The sequence below is a fragment of the Physeter macrocephalus genome, chromosome 18 (assembly GCF_002837175.3).
Source record: "Physeter macrocephalus isolate SW-GA chromosome 18, ASM283717v5, whole genome shotgun sequence".
Lineage (NCBI taxonomy): Eukaryota > Metazoa > Chordata > Mammalia > Artiodactyla > Physeteridae > Physeter > Physeter macrocephalus.
The window spans coordinates 45,653,444-45,676,013 of record NC_041231.1 but is presented as its reverse complement, the minus strand read 5'-3'; the positions used below and the strand labels follow the sequence as shown (position 1 = coordinate 45,676,013).

The 22,570-nt window shown below is 47.1% G+C and overlaps 1 protein-coding gene across 3 annotated transcripts in view; it reads left to right on the top strand.

Annotated features, from left to right (window-relative positions):
* Nucleotides 1–22,570, top strand: part of LIMD1 (LIM domain containing 1) — a 72,243-nt gene that overhangs the window by 13,233 nt on the left and 36,440 nt on the right. The window lies entirely within an intron of this gene.

Below are 22,570 nucleotides of genomic sequence, written 5' to 3'. Positions count from 1 at the left end.
AGTGGAGCCAAGTCGTGGCCGTGTTTGCTCACATGACGATCAGGGCTGGCCCCAGGGAGCCGGGTAGAGGTTTCCCATCTGCTGAAACATCGCCTGTTCTGTTCCCCTCTCCGGCTCCTTGGTTTGCATTGCTTCCTGCTGGTGCAGTAAGGTAGTGAATTTAGAGAGAGATGGATTTCAGGGCTGGGCCCCAGGGCGTTTGCTGACAGAGTTATTGTCACGTGGAACATGCTGGCAGCAGGCTCAGCAAGATGCAGGCCTGGCGATGCTTGAGGGCTGTGCTGGCTTGGACACCCTGCTTCACTTTGCTGCCCTTGGTTTCCTCACCTGACAGGGACTGGAGGTCCTGTGCTCCTTCTGATTCTGTTTCCTTTCCTGTGCTCCGAGCCTCCAGAGCCACTTTTGGATTCAGGGCTGTTGCCTGGGAGACTCCTGGCTCTGAGGGTGACAGCGTTTGGAGGCAGGACCTGCTTCAGGCGCTGTATGGGAGGCATGCGGGCATCAGTTGAATGGAAGCTGGTCCCTCATTGGCTTGCAGAGAAACCAGCAACAGAGCGCAGAAGCCCGGGGAGGGAAGGACATGGAAAACAACAGACACGCCCCAGGCAGCAGGCCAGTGGGTGGTGATGGCAGGCGCTTCTGGTTGGCCCACCAGGTCCCTCCGTGAGATCATGTCCCAGCAGAGGTGACTCCAAAATGCCCTTCTCCCACTAATAATGCTTGGTCATCATCGGCCTTGCTCATGAACTCAGAACTCTATTCTTTTGGGGAAAAAAATGGACACTCTATGATAAAGCAGCCCTTAAGAAATAAGGAAAGTGAGGAAATAAAACCAAACACTGATTTAGTGATAAGATTCAATACACAAAACACGGGGCCTGGTCTATAGAAGTTACTCGTGAACTATTTGTTGAATGAATGAATCATGGCGTGTATTTATAATGTTATGCAATCAGAGTAAAAAATCAGAATGTTTTAGTTACAGTGCCCGTGGGCTGAGACGCAGTGGATGCTACAGACACAGTTTCTTTGTCGCTTGTTCCCGGTGGTAGCTGTGACGCGCTGTGCTGATATCTGTGCTACCCCGTCTGAGTAGAAGGATGAGCTTATTGGGCAAGGACTTGGGTGACATGGCCGGTGGCAGGTGGGCTAGTCTGTAAGCCTGGAGAAGTCCTGTTCCCCAGGGCAAACTTGAGACATGACCACATTTTGAGGAGGAGGGGATTTCAGTAGGATAGCATGGAACCTGGGTGCGTCTCTGGATGGTTTCCTGTCTTGCTTGGCTGGGTGGAGCTTTGGAGGCAGTCCTGAAGCAGGGGTTGTGGGCGTGAACCGTGAGTGGGGCACTGACTTTCCGGCCAGGTTCCCAAGGCTCTCACCAACCCCAACCCCAGTCCTACCCAGACCCTTCCCCCACCTCTGTCCATCACCACTTCCAGTTCCAAGCCCAAATAGCATATTCCCTCAAGAGCCATTATGGATCGCCTACTGTATACAAGAGACTGGATTAGAATTTGTGGGGCTTCTTTTGTGCCAGACTTACTGCCTGGCCCTCTGCTGGGTGTGGGGTGTCTGTGCTGGTCACTGTTTTACCCCCAGGGCCTAGGGCGGTGCCTGGCACACAGTAGATGCTCAGTATGTACTTGAACAAATGGTGAACGCCCCGGCCAGTGGAGGGAAGGGATGTTCCCTGACGCCCTCCTGAGTGGCAGTGCTTTGAGTGGGGTGTTACCCCTGTGGTGGGCACACAGCGCCGGGCTGGCTGTCTACGACCCTCACCCTGACTGGCAGTTACTCGGAAGAGCTTTCCTATGTGTGTAGAAGGTGTCTCGGGTAGCTGAGGAGTGGGGGCCTGGAAGAGGTTGGGATGCCAGGTTTGTCTGGGTGGAAACTTCACCGAGCTCCAGGGACCAGCTCAGCAGAGTCCTGGGGAAGTTTGGATGGGAGCAGGGAGATGTGTCGGCAGATGTGTTCTTAGCTGAGCAGACATTCCTGTTACACTAAAAATCAGAATTTGAGGAGCTCTTTGTGGGAATGAAAAGCCATATAAGACTGTGGGCTCTGGAGCTGCCCTGGGCGGACTGCTCAGCATCCTCATGCCTCAGTTTCCCCATTAGGAAAATGTGGATATAGTTGTTGTGAGGACTAAATTAGTACGATCTGCACTGGCCAGTGCGGGAGCCACAGCACAGGAGGCTACTAAGCACTTCAAGAGGTGGCTGGTTTGAGTTGAGATGTGCTATACATGTGAAATATACTCTGGAGTTTGAAGACTTGGTGTAGGGAGAAAAAAGTAAAATACCTCCTTAATATTTTTATACTGATCGTATGTTGACATGAGAATACTTTGGATATGTTGGGCTAAGTAAAATACATCATTAAAATTACTTTCATCTGTTTTTACTTTTTAAGCGTGGCTACTTGAAAGTGTAAACTGACACGTGGCTTGCATTATTTTTCTGTTGGACGGGGCTTTGCTATTTGAAGCACTTAGAACAGGCTCTGGCATGTGGTGATCATTTACTGGACAAGCACTTACAGTTAGTATTTTCTCAGAAGTATCAAAGCACCTTTACCTTTTTCCATCTGAAAGCCAAGCTCAGTTGATTCATTCAGACCCACAGATGCTTAAACAAAAGGACTGTAGTTTGTCCAAAGGAGACTGATTTCATGATTGCCGCCTGCACCCCGCGAACAGGCCCACTGAGGCTCATGTGTGTTCTGATGGAGGAAGCAGATAATCTGGGGTCTGAAGCTGGTGTCTGCACAGGGCGTGATGGGGCAGGTGGTATCTGCAGCTGAGCCAGTTTTCCGGGACCTTAAAAGCCCCCCTCAGTTTCTCAAGTACAGGCAGATCATCCAAAGAGATCACCCATCCCGTCTCTGTAGTTAGAGAAGTGTTTCCTGTCAAGAGGTGGGAAGTGGGCCCTTTGGGATTTGGCCCCTCTGGGGGCCCCCGCTGACAGGCTGCCCACCCCGTGAGCCTCCAGCCAGGCTCTGGAGGCCTCGCCTGGGCGTGCAGGAGAGTGGCCAGATCAGGGTGGCTTTCCAGGCAGCTTCCAAAGACCCAGTTATCTGGGGCTTGTTGTGAAGTAGCTGAGGCTTCCCTCTCAGGTGGCGGGGCTCAGATGGAGTCCCTTTGTTGGCCAGCCTTACAGGTCAGTTTTAGAAGCCCAGTGGACAGGAGACGGCAGCCCCTCATCTGCCCGTGGTCCACCTGTGGCTGCCACCCTCGTTACCCATGCCTGACCGTGGGCGTGTGGGTGTGGGGAGGGCAACTCTGCCCAAGTTTACAGCCAGAGAGCAGAGGAAGCCAACGAAAGGAAATAACATACAGTGAAATAACGTGTAGTTCAATGAGTTTTGACAAACACATGCACCCGTGTAACCCACATTCCTATAAAGACAGAGCAGTTCCACCCCCAGAAAGTTCCCTCCTACCTCTTCCAGGCAGTGTCCATCCCCAGGCAACCCCTGTTCTGATTTTTTTAAAAATCATTTATTAGTTTTGCCTGCCCCCAAACATAATGTAAATAGATCCATGTGGTATTCATACACAGTTGATCCTCATTATTCACGGATTCTGTGTCTGTGAATTTGCCTGCTTGCTAAAATTTATTTGTAACCCCAGATCAATACTCACAGCACGGGCCTCCCTGGTGGCGCAGTGGTTAAGAATCCGCCTGCCAGTGCAGGGGACACGGGTTCGAGCCCTGGTCCGGGAAGATCCCACATGCCGTGGAGCAACTAAGCCCGTGCGCCACAACTACTGAGCCTGTGCTCTAGAGCCCGCGAGCCACAACTACTGAGCCTGCGCTCTAGAGCCCGTGCGCCACAACTACTGAGCCTGCGCTCTAGAGCCCGTGCGCCACAACTACTGAGCCTGCGCTCTAGAGCCCGTGCGCCACAACTACTGAGCCTGCGCTCTAGAGCCCGCGAGCCACAACTACTGAGCCTGCGCTCTAGAGCCCGTGCGCCACAACTACTGAGCCTGCGCTCTAGAGCCTGCGAGCCGCAACTACTAAGCCTGCGCTCTAGAGCCTGCGAGGCACAACTACTGAGCCCACATGCTGCAACTACTGAAGCCCGCACACCTAGAGCCTGTGCTCTGCAACAAGAGAAGCCACTGCAATGAGAAACCCACGCACCGCAACGGAGTAGCCCCCACTCGCTGCAACTAGAGAAAGCCCGCGCCCAGCAATGAAGACCCAACGCAGCCAAAAAACAAAAAAACAAATACTCACAGCACTTTGGTGATCATTTGGGAACATGTGTAGAGCGGCGAAAAATTTGAGTCACCCCACACACGTACCCGGCTGAGGTTGATCTGGGAGAGGTTCTGCCTGCTTGTTTCTGCTCTCATATTGTAAACAAGTGTCCTTTTCATGGTCTATTTAGTGCAGTGTGGTTTTTTTGCATTTTTGTGCTCTTTGTTGATGATTTCTCTGTTTAAAACGGCCCATGTGTAAAAAAATGGCTGAAGTGACATCTAGTGGTCCTAAACCTGAGAAGGCTGTGATGTGCCTTACCGAGAAAATACATGTGTTAGATAAGCTTCCTTCAGGCATGACTTACAGGGCTGTTGGCCATGAGTTCAATGTTAATGAAGAACAGTATATACTAAATAAGGTGTCTTTAAACAGGCAGGCGGACTCTCAACCACTGCGCCACCAGGGAAGCCCTGTATTTTTTGATGGATGAAAACGTGACCAGAGGCTCACAGGAACCTAACCTTGTGTTTCCTCTAGGAGCAGTAATTCACTGTTCACTAATTTGGTATTTGCGGTGACTTTATGGAACATAACTGCCTCAAATAGCGAGAATCTACTGTAGTACTCTTTTGTCTGGCTTACTTCACTCAGACAATGTCTGAAATTTATCTCTGTTGCCGCCTGTATCAGTGGTTGGTCCTCTTGCACTGCCGAGTAGTAGCCCATGGTATGAATACACCACAATTTTTCTATTTCCCTGTGGAGGAACCTTGGGTTCTTTCAGTGTAGAGCCATTATGAATAAGTCTGCTTTGATCATTTGTGTGGACATATGCGCTCATTTCTCTGGGGTACGTATCTAGGAGTAGAATTTCTAGATCATACGGTAGGAGTATGTTTAACTTTTACAGCAACTGCCAGAAAGTTTCCCAGCGTGACTGTGCCATGTAACATTCCTACCAGCAGTGTGAAAGCCCTCCCATGGTTCTTTTATATATACTTAATTGAAGTATGGTTGATTTACAATATTATATTGGTTTCAGGTATACAGCTTAGTGATCAGTATTTTTGCAGATTATTCTCCATTATAAGTTATTACAAGATAATGGCTATAATTCCCTATGCTATACAGTATATCCTTGTTGCTTATCTATTTTATACATAGTAGTTTGTATCTGTTAATCCCATACCCCTAATTTGTTCCTCCCCCTTCTCTCTCCCCTTTGGGAGAGGGAAAACCACAGAGCAGAGACTCTGGTCTCGGTTGAGGCTAAACCACAAGTTTGTTTTCTGTATTTGTGAGTCTATTTCTGTTTTGCATATACATTCATTTGTACTATTTTGTATTATTTTTCTATATCATGAGTCTCTGTTTTGCATATCATTTATTTGTGTTGTATTATATAAGTGATATCATACAGTATTTGTCTTTCTCTATCTGACTTATTTAGTTAAGCATAATATTCTCTAGGTCCATCCATGTTGCTGCAAATGGCAGAATTTCATTCTTTTTTATAGCTGAGTAGTATTCCATTTTGTGTGTGTGTGTGTGTGTGTGTGTGTGTGTGTGTGTGTTTGTGTGTGTGTGTGTATGTATATATGGCACATCTTCTGTATCCACTTATCTGTTGATAGGTGATTACGTTGCTTCCATATCTTGGCTCTTGTAAATGTGCTGCTATGAACATTGGGGTACATGTACCTTTTGGGGGTTGTGTTTTTTTTTTTTTGGCCACACCACATGGCATGCGGGATCTCAGTTCCCCGACCAGGGATCGAACTAGTGCCCCCTGCAGGGGAAGCACAGAGTCTTAACCACTGGGCCGCCAGGGAAGTCCCTGCTTGTACCTTTTTGAATCAGTGTTTTCATTTTCTTCAGATATATACCCAGAAGTGGAACTGCTGGATCATACGGTAGTTCTGTTTTTATATTTTTTCGGAACCTCCATACTGTTTTCCATAGTGGCTGCACCAGTTCTGTGGTCCTTGACTCAAGCTGGCTCAGGAGTTTCTTTGGGCTCTCTCTGCTTGTCGCTTTCTCAACCACCTGCTCTCCAAGCTGCTGTTGCTTGGCTGATAACCTTCCAAATTCTGTTGAAATATCTTCCCAAGAGATTTTCATCCCTTTTCTGGTAGTTACTATGCTCTTGTTTTTTAAAAAATTTTATTGAAGTGTAGTTGATTTACAATGTTGTGTTAATTTCTTCTGTACAGCAGAGTGACTCAGTTATACATATATGCTAAGAGAACTATGTTCTCTGAAGGGTTTGATTTTTTTCACCAGCTTTCTTCTGTGTTTTTTGTCACTTTTAAGACATTTAAACAAACAGAACTAACTGTAGAAAAGTCAGAACATATAGACAAAGATAATAGTAAAAGACACCCATCGTTCTACCTAGGGATAATCACTGTTAAGACAGACTCTTTTTTTTTTTTTTTTTTTTTTTTTTTTTTTTTTTGCGGTACGCGTGCGTCTCACTGTTGTGGCCTCTCCCGTTGCGGAGCACAGGCTCCGGACGCGCAGGCTCAGCGACCATGGCTCACGGGCCCAGCCGCTCTGCGGCATGTGGGATCCTCCCAGACCGGGGCACGAACCCGTGTCCCCTGCATCGGCAGGCGGACTCAACCACTGCGCCACCAGGGAAGCCCCAGACAGACTCTTTTAAAAACATAGATATTTAATTTTTTAAGCATCTGAGTGAATTGAGACTTTGGTGAGAATTGTACTGGTAGAAGGCCTCTCGGTATGTCACAAAACTAGAGATCAGAAGCCAGTGAATGAGGCACTTTCCATTTCTGTTGCTTGTTGGAAGTCGTACTTCCGTTTAGTTTCTGGAACTGCCCAGGGAACTTTGTGTCACCCCAGCTACTGTCTTGACTTTTTTTGCAGGGCCAGCGGCCAGTAATTATGGAGTCCGAACCGAGAGCTGGGGGCCTCTCCCCGCTCCATGCAGCAGGAAACCCTTCTTCTCTCCTGTGATCACCAGCAGCTCAGGGGGGCTCAGTCTCAAGGCAGCCAGAGAAGGGTCGGCCAGTTCTGATCATCAGAAAGTCTTTCTTCTGTCTGGCCAACCGTCTTCCTGAAGATCTGACCCAATTGGCAGCCACGTTGAGCCTGTTAAAATGACCAGGTCCTGTCACTCCTGGGTTCAGAAAAAACCTTTCATTCCCCTCTACCCCATTCCTCACTCCCAGAATTAGAGCCATCGTCCAACTAGCCTTCCCCCTCCACATCCTCCCCTCTCCTGGTCCGTGCATGGTGGATATCACTGTTCCAAGCTCCTTCCTCTGGGTGGGTTAGTTGTTAAGGCCCTTTCCTGAAAGATGTCTTGTTCTTGGTCCCCCAGGAAACTCATGTCCGTGTGTGCCTTGCAGGTAGCTCACCTATCCTGCAGATTCTAAATGGATAGTCTTAAAAAGCACTGTTTTGTCTTTTCTCAGAAAGGGGAGTGAATGATTTACCCTGTGTTACACTCTCAGTCAAGCCTAAAAGTGATGTTAAAACCTCTGTTTGAAAACCATCGTTCCCATGTGAGGCTCAGGACCGTTTATGAAGGAGTGATGTGCAGGGGGTTCACCCGCGCCGTCTCTCAGACTCCCCTGAAGCCCTGCAGTGCGCCCGTGACTACTTCCCCGTTTTGAAGCTGGGGGAAGTAAGACAGAGCGATGAAGTAGCTTGCCCAGGGTGGTTCACTCGCTCAGCCATAGAACCCAACAAAGCCTGCTTCCAGGCTTTCCCTTTGTTCTAAGGGAAATCTTTTGGTGGTGTTACTCTGCCACAGGCACTGAAGCTGGAGGCTCAACCGAGACCAGAGTCTCTGCTCCGGATTCCCCAGGGAGGGGGAGGAAGGGCAGGAAGAAGGGCTCTGTTTGGAAACTGGAGAGAGCAGACATGTCCCCTCAGCTTCAAGGTCCCACCGGCACCGTTCACTATGTCTTTGTCCTGCTCCATCACACCCTTTTCTCGTCTTGGGTGAATGTGGATTTAAAGTATCTCTAAACTAAGCTTCGTGTTACTTCTGAGGAAAGTTCAGGACTTTGTTTCTTCCTTAAAAAAACGATTTTGGGCTTCCCTGGTGACGGAGTGGTTGAGAGTCCACCTGCCGATGCAGGGAACACGGGTTCGTGCCCCGGTCCGGGAGGATCCCACATGCCGCAGAGCGGCTGGGCCCGTGAGCCATGGCCGCTGAGCCTGCGCGTCCGGAGCCTGTGCTCCGCAACGGGAGAGGCCATGTCAGTGAGAGGCCCGCGTACCGCAAAAAAAAAACAAAAAACGATTTTCATTCCTGTTCCTTTCTGGTTCCACATGGTTAACTGTGCCTGTGGCATTGGACCATCGTCTGAGGCTTCTCACTGATCTGGGGTCACTAATCTCAGAGCTTCTCTGCACCACAGCAGTCCTCTCTGACCCAGATGTGGACTGGGCACCCCGCCTACTGTGTTTTCCATTGTGGGGTGGATGGAGAGCAGCAGGAGGTTGGGAAAGTGCCGAGTAGGGAAATGCACGGAGCCGCGTGGGCAGGAGAGGAGCCAGGGGTGGGGTGTGTGGGTTGATCCACTCATTCGTTCCTTCATTCCTTCATTCATTCAGTGAGCAAACGTCCATTGAGCGCCCACGTGTGCTGGGCAGGAGCAGCTACCCCTCTGTGCGGTTAGAATGCAGTGGGGGACTGGAGGGGGAGCTCAGATCTGAGTGCCTGGGGGTCCCCCACAGAAGGACTCAGGAGTTTTGTGAGGTATTTGGAGTGTGGGTGACTGTGAGGAGAGTGGCTGATATGTTTTCATTCTCAGTCTCAGGCCTGGTAGGAAACTAGGGAGGAAAACCCCTTTCCTGGAGAGGGAGGGAAGGAAATGAACTTTTTTTGGGTACCCCCCATGTGCTGGGAGCAGTTGCAGGCACTTACATGATCTCAGTTAATCCTCAAAGTTACCCCATGAAATGTATATGTTATTAAAACTCATCTGGCAGGTGAGGAAACTGTGCTTGTGCCGAAGGTGGGATCTGAACCCAGTGTTTATGCCCAGACCCACTCTTTCCAGAGCCACCCCAGGAGAGGGGCCGGGCCATCCTCAGGCTCAGCAGGAGTGGGCCCTGGTCCTGGGGCTGGCGATACTGCATGTCCTGATGTGCTTGGTGTTTACACAGGAGTGCTTATTTTGGGAAAAATCATTGAGTCGTAAACCATGGGGTTTTCTTTATGCATGTTATACTTCAGTAAAAGTGTTTTTAAAAAAAACAAAAACAAAAACAAAACGCTCCCTAGAAAAGGATAGTGAACTCAGTAAAGTTTTTTAGCTGCTTATCTTCTTGCCTAAATTGGGCACCAGTTGTGTGGATAATAAATGCCACCTCTTCTTTATGCTTGAACTTGGGTTGTCAGATGTAACGAATGAAAATATAGGACACCCAGTTGAATTTGAATTGCAGAGAAACAATGAATAATTTTTTTAGTATGTACCATGCAATGTTTGGGACATACTTATACTACACAGTTATTCATTTGCCTGAGATTCAAATTTGCACGCGATATACTTACACTAAAGAATTGCTCACTGTTTATCTAAAATTCACAGTGAACTGGGCAAATAGTATTTTATCTGACAACCCTCGTTTGAGCTGAGAGCTGAAGGGGGTGAGAAACGCAACTGAGCCTCATTTGAGAAATCAGAGGATTCTGAGACCAAAGGCAAGAAAATAGTCTAGGAGAAAAGCAGGTGGGGGCAGGATGGTGGCTGGGGGATTCTGAGATGCTGGAGGGAAATTGAACCAATGTCAAGAGAAGGTTATGCAGAATAATCTGACAGGTAAGGGAGTAGTGATATAAATGCTGTACCACTCAGCCTTCAAAATGGGTTCTGCTGGAGGTTGACGTTTGTTCTAGCAGTTTATGTTTGTGCAAAGATCCTGGGAAAAATGCACAATTTTGAGCCTTCTCACAAGAAAGAGTGATGTTAGAAGTGAGCTACCTTGAGAAACTGGCTTCAAAATCTGTGACAATTTAAGCAACAAAACAAATAATGATAGAAATGGATTATAACCCAGAGAATAAAGTAAATATCCATGAGTCCTTACTGAAATAAATAAATGGGGAGAATTGGGGGGGAAAACTCTTGTACAGAAGATCCTGTTAGTGAAATGTAGAAAGAAAGATGAAGATAGAAAGGTCACCATTTGGAAAGACCATTGTAATAATTGTTTCAGGCAAGAATCAGTGGAGGCTGAATAGTGGGCAAAAATATATGATGAAGAAAAGGGTATTTGCTTAATGTCAAAGTATTTTCCCATAAATGTCTTAATAATTACAAAGAGAAAGTAAAACTTCACAGTGGAGAAACCTGGCAGACTCTACCTTAAGAAGAGATCAAAGTTAATCTCACCAGTAGTTAAGATGTATCAATAGCATGTATATCCTGATACGATGCGCTGTAAAGGGCACATCATTACTTCTGGGGTGTTCCTGCCAGATACACATAACCTCAATCTGATCATGAGAAAACATTAGACAAAACCAAAGTGAGAGACAGTGTGCAAAATAATTGACCAGTACTCTTCAAAAGTGTCAAGGTCATGTAAGACAAAGACAGATTAAGGATCTGTCTCTCATAAAAGGAGACCAAGGAGACACTTACTAAATGCAGTGGATTTAGTTCTGGCATTGGCTCCTGGTCCAAAAAAAAGGACATTAGTGGGACAGTTGTTGAAATTTGAATGAGGTCTATAGATTAGTGTGTGTGTGTGTGTGTGTGTGTGTGTGTGTGTGTGTGTGTATAATATATATAATATGTATTATATCAGTGTTCATTTCCTGATCTTTGGTAATTGTACTGTGGTCATACAAGAGTTAACATTTGGGAAATCTGGATGAAGGGTATATAGAAAGTCTTTGTATTACTTTTACAACTTACTTGTGAGTCCAAAATCACGTGAGAAGCCCCTGAAAGCGAATGAACCTGGGGGTGGGGTGGGGGGAGCAGCAACTTTGTGCATGGGGAGGGGCTGGTTGTAGGGCTGCAGGATGCTCTGAGGAGCACTTTTCCTGTAGGTATCAGAGTGTGAGGTGGCAGATTTGCATTACATTTAAAACATTGTTTAGATCTTAAAAAAAAAAACCTTGTTTTTGATTATGATGGTAATGTATCTTCATTTTCAAATATATGAAGAGGTTAAAGAATAACATAAAAATCCTCCCTAACCCCTACTTCTCAGCAGTAAACGTGGACAATAATTAGTGTTCATCCTCGTGGTCATGACTTTATGTGTAAATATACTCTTTAAAAAAACAGAATAGAAAACAATGTGTCCATATGCATCGTGGTCCCCTCCCCTTTTTTCATTTAACATTGTATTGTGAACAGTTTGTGTCATAAAAGAATACTCTAGAACTGTGTTGCTCAATACATGGGATTATTTAAAATTAAATTTTAAAAATCCAATTACTTCGGTGTACTAGCCACATTTCAAGGGCTCAGCAGCCACTTGAGCTGTCATATTGGACAGTCCAGAATAGAACATTTTCATTATCACAGAAAAAGTTCTATTGGGTGGCACCGCTGTAGAATATGATTTTTTTAAGTTGTGTAGTATTTATTTCACTTTTTGTCTTCATTCGGGTATTTATATTGTTTTCAATTATCCATGCTTAAGTGTTTTAATAATAGTTTGATGAGTTTTTGTTTTTTTATAACTGCTTTACTGAGATATAATTCACATGCCATAAATCCACCCTTTGATAGTGTACAATGCAACAGCTTTTAGTATATTCACTGAGTTGTACAACCATCACCACTGTCTAATTTAGAACATCTTCATCACCCCAAAAAGAAAGCCCACCCCCATTAGCAGATGCCCCCTTGCCCCCTCTCCCCCAGTCCGAGGCAGCCACTCATCTGCTTACTGTCTCTGCATATCCATTTTGGGCAGCATCTTTGATTTTTTTCCTTGGGAAAAATTCTGTTAAATTCTTGGATCAAAGCCTTGGCATGAAGGCTTTTAAAGGCGTTCTTCTAGTTATTTATTAACTTACCGCGCCACGCCACACGCGGGATCTTAGTTCCCCGACCAGGGATCAAACCCACGCCCCCTGCAGTGGAAGCTCGGAGACTTAACCACTGGACCGCCAGGGAAGTCCCATTTTTAAGGCTTTCGATATGTGGTGCCACACTGCCCTCCAGAAAGGTCGTCCACATTTATGCTTCCACTAACAGTGTACGAGAATGCCGTTTTCTCTGCACCCTCTGTGACACTCTGACTATTGTTATTATCATTGTTTTCGTCTTTGCCACTGAGACAGTGACGAGTACCTTTGCATTTGGCTCCTGGGTGGAACACCTTTTCCTGTGCTGATTGGCATATTTCTATTTCAGATTAGAGTTGAGAAAGATAACTGGGCTGTGTGCAGAGAGACTGGAAGACGGGGAGTACGCGGGTGGGCGAGCCCAGAAGCCACAGCGCAGGGTGCCTTGGAGGCTGTTGAACTCTTTCTTTCGGAGAGCGGAGGGCAGGGAATGATTCGGGCCAGAGAATGGGAGTGCGCAGGGGCAGAAGTGCCCCTGCAGGTTGTCTGGCAAGGCTAGCTAGAGCTTACGGTGGTGACTGGGAAACTGCGAGAGAAAACTTCCTTTCCCACTGCAGTGAAGTGAAGCCATTGTTGGTTTTTTTTTTGTTTTTTTTTTTTTTGCGGTATGCAGGCCTCTCACTGTTGTGGCCGCTCCCGTTGCGGAGCACAGGCTCCGGACGCGCAGGCTCAGCGGCCGTGGCTCACGGGCCCAGCCGCTCCGCGGCATGTGGGATCTTCCCGGACCGGGGCACGAACCCGCGTCCCCTGCACCGGCAGGCGGACCCTCAACCACTGCGCCACCAGGGAAGCCCCATCGTTGGTTTTGAATAGCTTTGAGATTGAAGAAAGTAGCCTGCTGCAATGACCCCATAGCCCAGAATGGCCTTGAGTACTTCCTTTGTAGCTTGGTGAGAGTATCACCCCTTGACCTGGAAACTACAGGGTGTGTGGGAGAGAAGGCAGGCAGGGGAGGCCCGGGTGCCGGGGAGGATGTGGTTTGTTGTGTTAGCTGCGTCCATGGTTCTCAGCCTTGGCCGAGCCTTAGAGTCAACTGAGGTGCTGTGGTCCCACCCCCAAATTGGAACCAGAGTCTCTGGAGGTGATGGTGGGCGTCTACTTTGATTCCTTCCTTGAGAAGCAGCCCTCTGCCTGGGAGGCAGGAGCCCGGCACCCACCACCTTCAGGGCTTTTTCCATGAGCTTATATTGTGGCTAGGAGGAAGTCTGTTGCTGAGGCCATTGGTCCAGCTCTGCCAAACGCTTGGCCCCTCTTCTAGAACCTGTTGACTCCCAGAGCCGCCCAGGTCCATAGGCTGCAACCTTCTGCTGAGAAAAAGCCTTGCTCAACTTGTGTGCAGACTAATTCATCCAAATCTGCCCTCTCAGCCACCCCCAACCTGGCTGCGTGCCCTGCCCCTGGCCTCAGCCCCCTTTCAGCGTAGTGTGTGGTCCACGGCTGTGTGATGCCATGTGATGTGCAGCATCCATTCAGGGCTAAAAAGGATGCCTGCACCTCTCAGAGGCCTCCCTTCCTCACTGGGAGAGGAGTGGTCACCCGGACAAGGCCCAGGTGTGAGCTGGAGGTGCAGGGCCACTCCCATTGGCCGGCCTGATGGAATCTTTTTATTTCAAACCTTATCCTAACAATAAAAGGTGGCGACTTGGTCGTCACCCAGTTTGGCTGTGTGTTCAGTTGAAGGAGTGCTGCAGGGTCCTCAGCCTGTCTGCAGGAAGGAGGCAGGAATTCTGCTGTAGCCGAAACCTCACGCTGAGGCTGCTTTGCGGTCCCCCTTGTTTGTAAATCCTGCCTTTGCAAGCCAGTAGGGAAGATGCCATGGCCCTAAACCCAATTTGTTTTTTGGCTTTGGGTGTACAGGAGATCATTGAATGCCAATTTGGGATCACTTCCCTCACATGGAATGCTGCCCAGGCTAGGCTGGGTGGTGTCTGCATTCGATCAGTTAGGCTGTGTTATTCGTTCTCGAATAATCTTCCTGGAACTGTTGCAGTGGGCCGGGACATTCCAGGAGGCAGAGTGGGCTCTGTCCCATCTCAAGTGTCGTGGTTTCCCTTTTGTCTGTTATATACTCTTGAGGTTCCACTGATACATTTTTTGAGAAAAATTTCTCCCCCTCTAAGCCGTTTAGAAACCACTGTTGTGCACCAAGAGAGTTAGGCCGGCTTGAATTAGTATATAAACAAAAGGTTTTCAAGATACTGGATTCAGGCAAGGATGGACGATGATCCTTGAGAGATGGGAAGCAAATGGGGCAAGCCCTATGATTGCCCCAGCTTACTGCCTTGAGAGAGTTTCCAGACATTGACACAAGGAGGGAGAAGGGAGAGAGAGCCTGGGAGACTCCTTGAGTTAAAAGGTTGCTGAGGGGACTTCCCTGGTGGCACAGTGGTTAAGAATCCACCTGCCAATGCAGGGGACCACGGGTTCGAGCCCTGGCCCAGGAAGATCCCACATGCTGCGGAGCAGCTAAGTCCGTGCGCCACAACTACTGAGCCTGCGCTCTAGAGCCCACGAGCCCCAGCTACTGAGCCCATGAGCCATAACTACTGAAGCCCGTGTGCCCAGAGCCCGTGCTCCGCAACGAGAGAAGCCACCGCAATGAGAAGCCTGCGCACCACACCAAAGAGTAGCCCCTGCTCGCTGCAACTAGAGAAAGCCCGTGTGCAGCAATGAAGACCCAACGCAGCCAAAAATAAATAAATATACAAGTAAAGTAACTAATTTTTAAAATAAGTGCTGCTGAGATCCTGGGGGAGACTAAGGCAGCTGGAGTTCATAGGACTCTAGCAAAATCTTTCCAAAGCATATATCTGATAAAGGACTTGTCTCCTGAATATGTAGGAAATTCTCATAACCCAAGAAAAAGGAAAAAAAAATGAGCAAAATATTTGAACAGACACCTCACCAAAGAAGATACAGGATGGTAAATAAGCACAGCAAAAGATGGTCTGGTGCAACATCGTTAGTCACCGGAGAAATGCAAATTAAAACACAACGCGGGAGGATTTTCCTGGTGGTCAAGTGGGTAGGACTCCGCACTTCCACTGTAGAGGGCATGGGTTCAACCTCTGGTCGGCGAACTAAGATCCTGCATGCCATGCGGAGCAGCAAAAGAAAAACAAAACAGAACCAAAAACACAGTGAGGTACTACTACCTACCTATTGGAATGGACAAAATCAGGATGACTGCCATTCCAAGCATTGGCAAAGATGTGGAGAAACTGGAACTCTCATAAACTGCTGGTGGGAATGTGAGATGATAGATCTTCTTTGGGAAACAATTTGGCAGCTTCTTTTTAAAAAAATATATATATATTTATTTATTTATTTAGGCTGCACCAGGTCATAAATGCAGCATGCAGGATCTTTTAGTTGCGGCACTTGGACTCCTAGTTGCGGCATACAGGCTTCTTAGTTGTGGCATGCAAACTCTTAGTTGCAGCCTTCAGGATCTAGTTCCCCGACCCAGGATCGAACCCTGGCTGCCTGCATTGGGAGCTTGGAGTCTTACCCACTAGACCACCAGGGTAGTCTGGGCAGCTTTTTAAAAAAGTTAAATATACACTAACCATAAGCCTGAGCCAATCCACTCCTAAGTTGTTACCCAAGATAAAAGGAGAAATATGTCTATAAATAAACACTTGTACACAAGCAGCTTTATCTGTAACAGCCCCGAAGTGGAAACCACTCATGTTCATCACCTGCTGAGTAGATAAAAAAATGGTGGTCCAATCACACAATAGACTACTACTCAGCAATGAAAAGGAATGAATTCTTGGTATATACAGCAGCTGGGTGAATCTCAGAATCATTATGCTGAGTGAGAGAAACCAGACAAAAAAGAGTACATGCTCTAGGGTCCATTTACATAACCTCTAGAAAATACAAACTGAGCTCACATTGGTGGTATAGTGGTGAGCATAGCCTTGCAAACTGATCTCTGCTGACAGAAAGCAGAGCAGTGGTTGCCCAGGGAGGGGGCATTAGAAAAGGTGTGAGGACATGTGGAATCTTTGGGGATGGTGGGTGTGTCCACCGTCCTAATTATGGTGATGATTTCACAGGTGTATTCAAATGTCAAAAGTTATCAGATTGTACCCTTTAAATATGTGCAGTTTATTGGATGTCACTTATACCTCATTAAAGCTGTTTTAAAAAAGATCCCTCTGGCTAGAGTTTGGAGAATGGATTAAAGGGCAGTGAGTCTAACTACAGGGCAATAGCTGCATATCCTTTCCTCCCTTCTCCTAAAAGTTTAATTTCTTCTTTCCCTCACTTTCCTCCTGGTTTTGGAGCTTGGATTAGTATAGTAATAATATGTGATTGACATTTTATTACTTTCCTCTGTTGAGGAAAAGTAAGGATTTTCTTTAAAGTCTTCTAACTAAGGGACCATGTGGAAAGCAAAGGGTGTCTAGGAGTCTTTTCTTCTTGTTGAGTCCTGTCTCGGAAAAACTCACTTCTGTTTCTTCTCCGTGCTACTAGTGCTCACACTTCTGACACCAGATGTGTGGTTTTTCCCACACCAACCAATTCTCCGACACCAGCCGGGTGTCCTGCAATTCAATTCAATCTGATGCTAACTGGAGTTAGCATAGACCCCACAGGTTAAGAAAGGACTGAGTCCTACAAGTCCCCCTCCCACTTTGCCAACTATGCCTCTGACTGACTGGCTATAAATCAGAGTTCCCCCCACCCCCTCCTTGGGTTTGATTATTTGCCTTAATGACTCACAGAAGTTAGGGAAACACATTTACCAGTTTATTATAAAGGATATGATGAAGGATACAGTTGAACAGTTGGATGAAGATACATAGGAAAAGGTCCGGAAGGGTCCTGAGTACAGAAGCTTCTGCCTGGTGTAGCTGGGGTGTGTTACCCTCCTGGCATGTGGTTGTGTTCACCAACCTCGAAGCTCTCTGAATCCTGTACATTGAGGAGGCTTCATCATGTAGGCATGATTGATTATTAACTCATTTTCCAGCTCCTCTCCCCTCCCTGGAGGACGGAGGGGTAGGGCTGAAAGTTCTAGACTTATAAGCCTGGCTTGGTCTTTCTGGTGACCAGCCCCCAACCAGGAGACCATGCAGTGTTTCCTCATTAGAACAAAAGATGCTCATTTTGCCCAGGAAATTCCAAGGGATTTAGGAGCTCTGTGTCAGGAACTGGGGTCAAAAAGCAAATATTAGCAGGAACTGGGGGCAGAGACGCATATATGTATTTCTTATTATTTCACAAGCCCGAGCCTCCCCTCAGCCCTGGCAACTTAAGCAAACTTAGAGCACAGGACTCTGGGTGAGATTGGTCAGCTCACCTATCAGTAGTGGCATCGTCTGGTTTCCTGGCTCCTTGGATGACCATTCCATGAGGGCAGGATCAGAGTGCAGTCGCGCTGCTCACCATCCTACTGCCAGCGTCCGCGGAGAGCCTGGCTCCGAGTGAATGGTGGAGAGGCACTCGTGGGGTGAATCCTTCAGCTGCGGTGTCCCTGGAAGAAGGGTAGGAGGAACAGAGGGTCTGCGTGGGGGGCGGCCTTGGGATGGAGGTCCCTGGCAGAAAGATGGCCTTGTGTGAGTGGGATAGGCCAGCATGGGAGGTAGGCCGGGTGGCCACTAGGAGATCTGGGGCAGGGCTGGTCTTGGGTCTGAATCCCTGAGCAGGTTGTATGTTGGGGGGGCGGGTGGTGAGTAAGGAGCTCTTTCTTTTTTGGGGGGGGGCCCGTGTGTGTTGCCGGAATAGCCACACAGCTGCCAACCAGATGGGAATAACGGGACCTTTGAGTTAGAACTTGGGCTCAGATTCCATCTTTCAAACCTCCCAGCGGTGTGACCTTCAGCAAGTTACAGCACCTTTCTAGAATTTCTAGAACGTGGGTTTGAGAAAGGGGATGCACATCCAGCATGCACTGGGTGAATACTCCTAGCTCAGGCTCTGGGAGGTACGTTATTTCCTAGAATAGGAAATTTACTTAGTCTTTTTTTTTTTCCTGCCAAAGGAAGACTAGATCTATTTCTTGCCCATGAAGTACTTTTCTATCCATTTACCACAAGCACAGGGATGAAATATTTTCTTAGCGACTTGGCTTCTGTGGGACCTCCTCCGTCTGTGAGACTGATGGTTTAGAGCACAAGCGTCTTCCTTCCTTGTTTTGTATCTGCGCTCGATGCTCAGAGTGGTGAGAAAGGATGTCAGCATCCCCAAGGAGTGAGAGAGAGTGAGGGAGATGCTGAAGTCAGTAGGTCCCAGCCCTTGGGTAAAGAGGAAGCCAGAGAGAGTGTCACTCTGCTGGCTGCAGGAGCGGAGGAAGGCCTGTTGTGGAGAGATAACGCAGCAGGAAGCCCAGGGAGGCCTGGGCAGTTGTCAGTGTCCGCTGGAAGATGCTCCCCACCCTGCCTCTCACTTTACGAGCTGGAGTGAGAGGTTGTCTGATTTTATTCCCCAAGCCCAGGCAAGATGAGTTCATGTCCTCGTGACCCAGGAGCATCCCTCTGTCTCAGGAGATGTATTCCACCTCTCCTCACTGGCAAGCTGTCTTCAAGGGGGTCCTCTTCCCGCCCTCCCCATGCAGACAGGTGGAAGGGCTGATCAGTGCTTCAGTTGAGTCTCGCTGCTTCTCTGTGCTTTGCAGCTAACATTTGTACGGGGCTTAAGCGCAGAGACCACGGTGACGGAGAGGGAAGAAGTGATGTTGCGCTTGGGGTGGTTTTGTTCCATGTTCGTGAGCAGAATTACATTCATGTTGCTTTGAGGTTCCATCCAGGTTGCTTTGAGCGTGCTTTGGTTGCTGCCGGCCAAACCAGCCGGTGTTGCTCTTTGTAAAGGTTTAGAGTCCAGTCCCAGGGCCCTTGGGATGGGTGGTCTGGAAATCAACCCTAGGATCACCAAATAGTATAATTAACACCTTGTCATTGTCCGATAGTTGCTATTTTTCAAGAGAAAGTTCTCTCCCTGTCACCATGTTGGAATTATACCATCAGCCAGGGCTCAGTAGAGGCCTACGTTGTCTGTTTCTCTATTTTTATGTATGTTTGTTGAGGGCATAGGAGTGCACTTTGTCAGGGACTGCAGGTGTTCAGAGATGCATAAGACTCTGTAAAAGGCGTTTACAGGGGTGTGTGTACCCCAGGTACAAGGAGGTGAGGGCCAGGGCAGAGGGGAGGTGACACAGGCTATACGTGGAGCTGCACAGAAAGTGATTCAGCTCAACAGTTCTTCACTGAACACTTGCGGAGGCCACAGTTAAGACATGGCCCTGTCTCTCTTTTTCTGGATTTTATTCTATTTTATGTTTTAAACATTTTTATTTATTTATTTTACTGAAGAATAGCTCATTTACAGTATCGTATTAGTTTCAGGTGTACAGCGAAGTGAAAAGAATATATATATTCTTTTTCAGATTCTTTTCCGTAATAGGTTATTACAAGATATTGAATATGCACTCCCTGTGCTGTACAGTAAATCCTTGTTATCTATTTTATATACAGTAGTTTGTATCTGTTAATCCCATAATCCTACTTTATCCCTCCCCCTCTTTTCCCTTCGGTAACCATAAGTTTGTTTTCTATGTCTGAGTCTATTTCTTTTTTGTAAATAAGTTCATTTGTATTACTTTTTAGATTTCACATATAATAATATTTGTCTTTCTCTGTCTGACTTACTTCACATAATATGATCATCTCTAGGTCCATCCACGTTGCTGCAAATGGCATTCGTTCATTCTTTTTATGGCTGAGTAATATTCCATTGTGTATATATATACACCCCATCTTCTTTATCCAGTCATCTGTTGAAGCACTTGGGTTGCTTCCATATCTTGGCTATTGTAAACATTACCGCTATGAACATCGGGGTGCATGTATCTTTTCAAATAAGGGTTTTTGTCTTTTCTGGACCCATGCCCAGGAGTGGGATTGTTGGATCCTATGGTAATTCTAGTTTTAGTTTTTTAAGGAACCACCAGACTGTTTTCCATAATGGCTACACCAGTTTACATCGATGTGGCCCCTATCTTGAAGGTGCTCCCAATTCACTAGGAGAGGCAGGCAGTGCCCAGGTAACCAGTAACCTGCCACAGAACAGTAGGTGCCGTGTCCAGTGCTGGGCACACCAACCCCATTGCTTCCATGTCCACACACAGGCTTAAATGCCTGAGGCCCTGCCTGGCCCACCTGGGCCGCCTGCTTCAGTGGCCGGCCGCCAGCACCATTGGTTTCTAGAGTGATGAGCCTGCTGCAGCAGGTTTAGAGAGGAGTGGTACTGGTAGAACCCTGCCGTCTTCACCCTTCCCTGCTAGCTAGACACAGCTCTGATTGTGCCAGCAAAGGAATGCAGTTTGCCCAGAACGGATGCATTTCTTGACTTAAGTGCAGCCTAAGTTGTATATGAAATAATCAGACAAAAAGAAATGCTGATGCCTCTGAGTTCTTTGATGTTTTCAATTTCATCATGCTGTTTGCTAGGTACAGAAATACCAGCTGTCCAGTAGTTTCATCCTGCATATATGTGCGTGCGTGTGCACGCGTACCCGCACACAAAGGTAATTTCATAGCCAGTAAGAAAAGGTGGAAGGGAAGGGCCTTGGGGAACTTGCTGGGGTGTTGGAAACATTCTATATCTTGATCTGGGTTTACATGACATAGGTTACTTGTCAAAACTCATTGGATGATAGACTTATAATTTGTGCATTTCACTGTTTGAATTTTATCTTGAAAAAATAACTGTAAGCAAATAATGGACTCATTAATGATATGCAGGCTGAAGCGTTCAGGGTGAAGTGGACTGCTGTCTGCATCTTACTGTGAAATGTATCACAAATAAGATGGATGGTTGCATTGATTAAGGGATGGGCAGCAAAATGCTAACAATTGTAGAACTGAGGTGGTGGGCGTATGGGTGTTCCCTGTATGATTCTTCCCATTTTTCTGCATGCTTGAAAGTTTTCATATTAAAATGTTAAAGCAGAAGAACTACAAATAACCACTACTTGTGACCCCTAGAACTTTCCATGAGCAAATTCCCTCAAGAGCCAGTTTTCTCGGCTGACCCAGTACCGTTCCTACGGACAGCATTACCTGCTTCCTAAGGGAGTGTTGGTGAAGCGACACGAGGGCCCTGGGCTTTTAGTGTGTTCTCTGTGGACCTGGTGTGGTTGGTGTGGGCGTGTTTCATGAAGGATGTGTTAGCTTGGACTTCCTTTGAAGGTGATGCAGTTTATCAACTTGAAATGATAAGAACTTTGAAACACAGGGCTTTCTGCCCTGTAGGCAGAATGTGGCTCGGGATTTGCAGCCTGAGAACAGCCTGACAGATGGGAACCAGAGCTAGAAAAGGCTGGCTGAGCCCCTGACCAAGGACATGAGCTGGCTACCCTGATGGATGCTGGGGGACCTTTTTATACATATTTAAATTTTTGAAAAATTAGTTATATATATTTTAATATATAAATTGTATAGAGATGTATAATTGATTTTTCAAAAATTTTAACATTATACAGTATATTTAAACAGATCCAGGGGAATTCCCTGGCGGTCCGGTGGTTAGGACTCGATGCTTTCAGTGCCATGGGCCCGGGTTCAATCCCTGGCTAGGGAACTAAGATCCCACAAGCCACTCGGCACGGCCAAAAAATTAAAATTTTTTAAAAATTAAAAAAAACAGATCCAAACACTTTTTGAGACTAGACTTTTTTCAGCTATAACAATGCCTGCCCTTGTAAGTTTTTTTTTTAATACAGAAGATGGAAAGAAGTAAAACCAGCCGTAATTTTACAGTTTTGGTATATTTCCTTCTTGAATCTTTTAAAAAAAAATTCATGCATTATTTACATAATTGTGATCTTTTTCATTTGACTATAATGGGGGAGTTCTTTGGAAGGGAGACTCCAAGACCTCCTTTTATGTGGACTGGCCCACATAAGGGACCATATAAAGGGACCGAAGAGTGGGCATAGGGCACAGACAGGGGAGCCCCGAGCAAAGGCGAGGAGCTGAGACCCAGTGGCCAGGGGCAGGGGGCAGGGCAGAGCACTGGGCTTGCAGTCTGAGAGACCTGGGGCTTGGGGGCCTGATCACTCTGTAAAAAGTGAGGTTAGTAAATCCCTGTTGGTGGTTCCCATTGTAAATTAAAGGAAATAATTTGGTTGAAGTTGCCCAACCTGTGTATTTGGCACATTGTAATCCTGGTGCAGCATTTGGACATTGTCTTATAACGGTGGGAGGCTTTGAAAGCTTTGGGCAAGGGAGGAGATGGAAGAAATGGAGGTATTCTGAACATTAGCACGCTGGTG